This window comes from Motacilla alba, chromosome Z, assembly GCF_015832195.1.
Source record: "Motacilla alba alba isolate MOTALB_02 chromosome Z, Motacilla_alba_V1.0_pri, whole genome shotgun sequence".
Taxonomy (NCBI): Eukaryota; Metazoa; Chordata; class Aves; order Passeriformes; family Motacillidae; genus Motacilla; species Motacilla alba.
This window is the reverse complement of record NC_052046.1, coordinates 7,596,024-7,603,647: the sequence shown is the minus strand read 5'-3', so window position 1 is coordinate 7,603,647 and position 7,624 is coordinate 7,596,024.

Sequence of the window (7,624 nt, the reverse complement as noted above, 5' to 3'; positions counted from 1 at the left end):
CACACATTCATCACCAAACCATGCCCTCAGGTGCCACATACACATGTTTTTTGAACACCTGTGGTATGATGGCTCCACCACCCTGGGCAGCCTGTTTCAGGGCTTTACAATGTTTTCAGTGAATAAATTTTCCCTATATCTAACCAAAACCCCTCTTGGCATGACTTGAGGCAATTTCTCCTTGTCCTGTCACTTGTTGCTTGGGAGAAGAGATTGACCCAACCTGGCAACATCCTCCTGTTAGGGAGTTATAGAGAAGCAGAAGGTCCCCTCTGAGCGCCCTTGTATCCAGACTAAACAATTCCAGCTCCCCCAGCTGCTCCTCATCAAACTTGAGCTCCACACCCTGCCCTTCTCTGCTCCCTTCTCTGGAAATGCTCTGGCACCTCAGTGTCTTTTTTGTAATGTGAGGCCTAAAACTGATCACAGGATTCAAGGCACAAGTCATGGAAAAGTTTGATTATCCCTTTCAAGGCCATTCAGGTGACTTGGCGCTTTCTACCTTCTTTCCAATCTGTGTAATACCAAGGTAATTTGTTCTGTGGCATACACAGCTCTGGACACAGACCAACAGTGCTGACACTGGTTTCAGAGCTCTCCTATCATTGATGAAACCAGGTAGGAGGTAGCTGTGTGAGCACCACCATGCCACAGCGGACAGCTCCTTTTGCTCTGGATCCTGGAGGCCAGCATGGCACCCCACACCCAGCCTGCTCATGGGACCTCAACCCATGTCTCCACAGGGTTCTGTGTCACAAGCTCTTCCAGCTGGTGCTGAGCTACCCCAGACACTTCTATGCTGAGTGCTCTGGAGTTTTGCTTGCATCTCTACCCCTGTCATTCACTGTTTGCTGTTTCTGGATATTTATCTCATGTTTGCTGTAATCTTTGAATGCAGAATCACAGAATAGTTTAGGTTGAAGAGACCTTAGAGATCATCTTGTTCTAGCTCCTCTGCCATGGGCAGGGATACCTTTCACTGGACCAGGTTGCTCAGAGCTTCATCCAGTGTAGTCCTGAATTCTTGCAGGCATGTGCTTCCCCAGCTTCGTTGGACAACCTGTTCCAGTTCCTCACTACCCTCACAGTAAAGATTTTTTTGGTTTTTTTGTAATATCTTATCTAAACCTACTGTCTTTCAGTTTGGAACATCCACAGTACTACAACTTGTCAAACAGCTGTTTTGCCTGAGGCTTGCCTTGCCCAGAGCAATGGATGCATTTCCTCATGAATGTGTGAGAGAATGAAAAAACAACCAGACAAATCCAATAACAGATTTTGCTTTCTGAAAGTAACTGATGATTAAAAAATGCCCAGACCAATGCAGGCTTTAAGCAAACATGATCTTCTTAGTGCTATCTGTCACACTCATTTGGGAATCCCTTTATTTTACGATGCTTATGAACCAATGAATAATGTTGGACGGGAAAGGGATGGGAAAGATAAGCATCACTTGGAAAGTGGGGATCATTTCTCCTTGTACTTCAGGGCATGGGTTTCCAGGTTCCTCCTTATGCAATGTGTGATGCTTCCCAAAAAAGGATTGGCAAGAGGAGACAGAAACTGATGCTGAAAAGCACATAACATCTGGGATCACTGGGGATGATGTGTGCACACTCAGGAAAAGTCCTGCAACAGAAAAGGATGGCATTGATGGAGTAACATCACACTAGTGAGAGATGGAATGCCAGAAATTGTAAGGAGAGTTTAGTAAGCTCCAGATCACTTCAGCTTAAGAAAAAGTGGTAAATGAGATTGTCTGGATCTTCACACTTCAAAGATCTCCAGTGTAAAGAGATGGTCTGCATCTCTGTAAAGGTTCAAAGAAATGCCTGCTTTCAAATATTTCCCACCATGTGCAGAGTTTGTAGCCACAGCATAGTCTTTTTTCTCAAGCCTAGGGGTAACAATTTATTTATCTTTTTCTTGATTTGGCTGCATCTGTCCATTTCCAAGGCAGGTTTTACTCACCTGTGACTCCTGCTTTTCATGATAAAATCTTTTTTCCTGTCAGTGGGACTTGGTTAGTAATTGACTGAAGACAAAGAGAGGGTAGAAAACAGATAGAGTGGTATTTTTCAGAAAAAATGAAGTCCAGGGCAGAAATTAATGCCTTTGTGCGTTCACATCTGCCATTTCCAAGTATGTAGTCTGTTTTAAGGAGGCTTTCCATGCCAGAGGTGTGCAAATGGGTGCAGTGGATAGCCAGAGGGAAGGAGTAGATGACTGGCTGAATGGATCTTTGTCATCCAAAATCCTCCAGATCAGCTTAGCACCTGCAGTATGTCAATGCCTCATCACCAGGTTGTCTTTGGCTGGCTCCTTTTTTGCCCCACAAAATTAGGCTTTTAGAAGAAATGTATAGGTTCCCATTGTTCTCACTAATTCCTTCACAAATTGCTGTGGGATGTAGAAGGCTGCCCCTTGTCCACTGCCTTCCCAGGACCTGGCACCTTAATCATCATCTTCAGCTATATGGGAGAGTTTTTGTGCAGAAAGCAGGAAAAAACAAAGCCATCTAAACACAATAAATCAAGTTGCCAGGGCTTGGGATTAGACTATGTTTTCAAGGGATAAGAGCAGATCCAGATCACTTGAGAGCCTACTTAGACATGATTCCTGAAACACTGACTTTCTATTCCATTTTGAGATTCCTAACCACTGCCATGAACAATAAATATAATATGTGGATATTAATATTTTATTAAAAGTGTTCATCTTATGTATTCATTTTTATTTTTTTTTGATACCAGACCTTGCAGCATTAACTTTGTCCTGATGTACCAGTTAAAACTGGTAAGCTGGTCTGCCTCAGCTGCCAGCCTGGAACCCTCTCAGTGAATGAGCTCTGCTGCTGGTAAAGTTACACATTGGAGAAGTTCACCAAAGAGGAGGTTGAAATATGAATGTCTAATAAGAGGTGTGAATATCTAATAAGGACATACTTCCTACACCATCCACCAATGGATTAAACAGGTGCTGTTTTCTTGAATGCTCAAAGATGACATTGCTGATGACTCATGCTGGAACAGAGAGTTCATTGAACACACTAAAGTGCGTGCAAATTTATCTTCCTTCAGGATATTTGAAAAGCAGTTGGATTCTGTGGCCATTATTCCAGCTGAAAAGGTAACTACTGGCCAGGGTGCCAACAATTCCTCAATGTTAATGGCATAAATGGCACAGTGTCAGAGGTAAAATAAAATGTCCCTTGCACTCCTTTAAATGTCTTCATCTCTTGAAAGAGGAAGTTTCATTATTTGAAAGCATTCAGCAATTTGATTCTGTGTATTTTCTCAGGAGTGTTGCTGCACAGGTGCAATAACATGTTAACTACCATCTTTTTTAACCACAGAGGAAAGCATTTAAGCAGGAGTTTTATGTTATTACATTCATATTATTTCTAACCTTCAACTTCTCTTCCCTGGTTCACAAATTCTTTGACACCAGGAGCTCTCACCTTAAAGGACTGACCTGGCTGGCTGGAAAGTGAACCCTGAAGGGTATTTTTAAGAAAGGCAGAACCGGCACTGGCTGGAAGAGGGAAGGAGCCCCTGTCTGGGGAGAGGTGCAAGGAGAAGGCTCAGTGCAGCCACCTGGGACCCAGCATTGGCACCATGCCATGTAAAGTCCACATGGGAAAATTATGTGTGAAAATTGGCACCCTATTACAGGAATGCTGCTGTTCCAGACAAGCAGTAATTTCCTTGCTGACAAACTCTTGGTTCTCTGACTCCCATGGAGCCATGGGTGTGACTTTGCCCCCTTGGACCATCTGTGTGCCGCCAGCCTTCCCTCCCCAGGTCCTGCTTCAAGCACTGACCCCACATCAGCAGTAAGTGGGGAGAGCCAATAAAATCCCCTCCTTTCTGGCTTAGAATTATTTGGTGAAGCACTGTGGGGAGCACAGCTGAGGGGATACCTTGGGAAGCTCCATATCAGGAGTGGCAATTAGATTTATACTGACCTACCCCTTGGCTGGTTTATTTATTTACACAATCACAGCTAAGACAAATGACCTGGTCTACTGGAAGGTGAGACAGGGCTGGAGCTAGATGGTCCTTAAGGCCTCTTTCAACCCAAACCTTTTTGTGATTTTGTGAAAACTTCCTCAGCCTATAGTCAGCCAACACATGGTGAGACTCCTGCTTTGGGGCAGATGCACTAACCCCTGCATGGAGTGGTTGGAGTTGCTGTGTTATGTTTCCTTGCCTGGTTAACCAGACTGGCAGCTTTTGCCAATCTCTCTTCTGGAGAACTAGGAATCAGCTCAGAAAAGGGGGGATTTGAGTCTTCTTCTATAGTTTTTTTTTAAGGGCTGGATGAGTTCGCCATTGAAACGTCATAACACATTGTGGTTCTGTTTTCTGCATCATGGTTAAGTGGAGGTAAGGAGACACCTTCGCTCTACTGCTCCCACAGAACCTGTGCCTGGGCTTTCGGAACACTGCTCTTTTACTGGAGGTATTACTTGGGCATATTCTTTCACTGGAGGTATTAGAGCTGTTGGAGATGTACAAGGTCCTGAAGTCACAGACAGCCCCATGTTAGCATTGCCCAAATGTCAGCCCACTGAGGCTGGGAAGTTAGGACTATCTTCTAAAGAGAAGAAGAAAAGGAGACACATTGTGGTTAAAAATAGCTATGGTGATGGTCGCCCTAGCCTTTTTTAGGATTTATGTCCTTGTAATGAGGGTAAGGGGTGACATCTCAGCTGTGGCTGGCAGTACTCTGGGTGACCCTTTGGATGCAGCTGAGAACCCCAGCCTTTTGTACAGGGCTTCATCCTGACCACCAATTTGTCTGCCATTGCAGAAAGGGCTTTGCTGGCTTTGGGCTGCTGGGAGGGGGGCCCTTGTCACAGTGCAGAAGTGACTGTGAGGGACGAGGGCTGGCAGCCACTCTGTGCTTGCCTGGTTCTAGAGCTCTGTTGGATTCACTCTTCACCCAGGCACATCCTCTCCTTCTGGTTCCTTCTCAAGTGTTTCATCACAGGAAGAGGGTGCTGCTGTTGGCCCCAGCTGATCTCACCATCAGGGGGTTTAGCCTTAGCTCTTACCTCACTTCTTCTTTTTTAAAGCCAATGTTGTAATTCTCCCTTAGGAATCCTCCCTTTGAATGTCAGTTAGGACTGTGCAAGGCTTTCCTTCAGTATCTGATACAGGAACTGTTAACCTCTGTTCTTTCTAACCTTTATTTTCTTTGTCACACTTTTGTCACTTTGATTTATTTTTCAGAGCTTTCTGACCTAGGTTCTTCATCTGTGATGTAAATCTGATATAATATTTTCATGCTTTGAAGAGATACCTTTATGTTTGGGCTCTTGGAATGAGAGAAAATAGCATTAGGTTGTATCATGAGAGATTTATATTGGATATTAAGAAAATTTCTTCAAAGAAAGGGTGGTCAAGCACTGGGAGAGACTGCCTAGAGAAGTTGTGATGTCACCATCCTTGGAGGTATTTAAAAGATATGTAGATATTTCATTTAGGAACATGGTTTATTGGTAGGCTTGGCACTATTGGATTGATGGCTGGACTCAATGTTCTTAAAGGTCTTTCCAAACCTAAACAATTCTCTGATTTTATGAAACCCACTGGTTTTCTGCTACAACTCTGTGGGACAAATTCACATATATTTTTTAAGATGCTCTAGCATCTAGATGGATGTCTTTCTTCTGCTGATCATAGAATGATCTGTCTTTTCATTTTATCCCTTTTCATCTCCCCTTCCTACCAATGCTATTTTCCAGCTTGGATTTTTAACTTTTCTGGTCTCACAGATTTCTCTGACCTCCCCAGCCTCTGTCTCACCTCTCTGAAGAGTGTGACTGCTGTGTTATCATCCTTCTCTCCTTCTGGAAACATGGACATGCTGCAGAGACAGGCACTTCATGCACACCATGAAATTAAAATAGAATAACCAATTTAGAAGGAATCTTGAGAGAGAGCATCTAATCTATCTCTCAACCCTGGAGAAGGATCACATCAATTTATATAATCCCTTAATAGATACTGGTCTAGCCTGTTTTTCCAAGCCACCCAGGATGGAGGATCCACACCTTCCCAGGCAATCAGCTTCACTATTGTCACTGTTTGAAAATTCCCTCAATACCTAATGATAATTTTTCCTATCCAGACCTGTTTTTCTGTAGACTTATATGATTTGACTGGGTGTCCCCTGAGCACCTTTATTGTTTTCATCTCCTCTAATAAGTATTATTTTCCAGGTCTCTTATTGCTGCTGATTGTGCCTCCTCCTTGCTGTGCTTGGTTTCATCTCTAAAAGAGCACATGAAAAGGCTGCAGCTTCACACCCTCCCTCCCTGAGAGGTGGGAAACAGGTGAGTTCTATATGATTCAGTGAGACTAGTGTGGTCATATTGTTCAGGGAAAGCCCCCAAGCACTTCACTAATCATCTTAAATGAAAGGGCATGAAATTAAAATCACCAGAGACAGTCATATCTTCTCATCTTCCTATCTGTATCTGCAGTCCCATACATAGTCCAATGGCAGAATCACCCCAATCTAGGTCCCCCTGCCAGCCTGGGGACATGATTTTATTCTTTGTGAGGTTTAAGACCAATAAGAAATTAATTTTAATCCTGTACAGGCTGCAGTCAGGACTTTGATTTCATTTTAACATATCTACTGCAGCATGAGATCATTTCTGAGCTGAAAAAAAAATTTCTGGATGAAGATAAAATTCTCCCTGATTTCCTTGTGATATCAGCTTTATGGACAGTGGGGGACCAAGGCTCTTACCCAGTGTGATTCCCATTCTTATAGTACTGTAGGCTTAGCTAAGAAGTGGTCCCACAGGGCTACTCAGTATATTGGGAAATGTCAAAAGACAACCGTCCTTTGAAAACGTTAGTCTCAAATGGGAAACGAGCATCAGGGCACTTCATTTCTTCCCATCTGTCAGTGCAAAAAGTCCTGGAGAGTCTGTGTCCAATATGGGGCAGGACAAGAGGATGTCTTCAGAGGAGGGTGTGGTTTCAATGAGGCAGCACATCCTGATAAAACCTGCACATGAGGCAGGGAGCCTGTGGGCCAATGGCAAGTTGGTCACTGCTGCTTGTCATTAGCCTATCATGAGATGCCAGAGCATGGAAAACTGCTATAACCTCACCTAATCTGTGACTAGGCTGTCTTGCAACCACATCTATGTTTTCTCTATGCTGATTTGGTTTAATTTAAAGCCCAGAAGGACAATAGGAAACTTCCATATCAACCGCCAAGCGTTTTATATCAAAACCCAAACCCTGGAGTACTGGCTTTGCTGCTCTGACACATTCAGCCCTGAGGACACTTGACTGAGCCTGCTCCAAGATGTGCTTTGGCAGTCACTTTGCAAACTGAAGCTGCACTCCAGCTTGGAGAGGAAGCTCACTGCTTTGGCACTGCTGCTTTCCTGCTGTACTCTGGGCATGAGAGCTCCTGACACTAAGATGGGAATGACAAAATGGGAAACCAGCCGTCATCTACAGGGGAATTTCCTGGCTGCTCCTTGCTATACTTTGTTTCTTTGGGCCTAACAGTGAGAGCAAACCAGGGCTGTTCAAATGGTTTCCTCTCCATCATCCATACGGATGGTGGAGGCTGAACGTTGTTCAAAGTC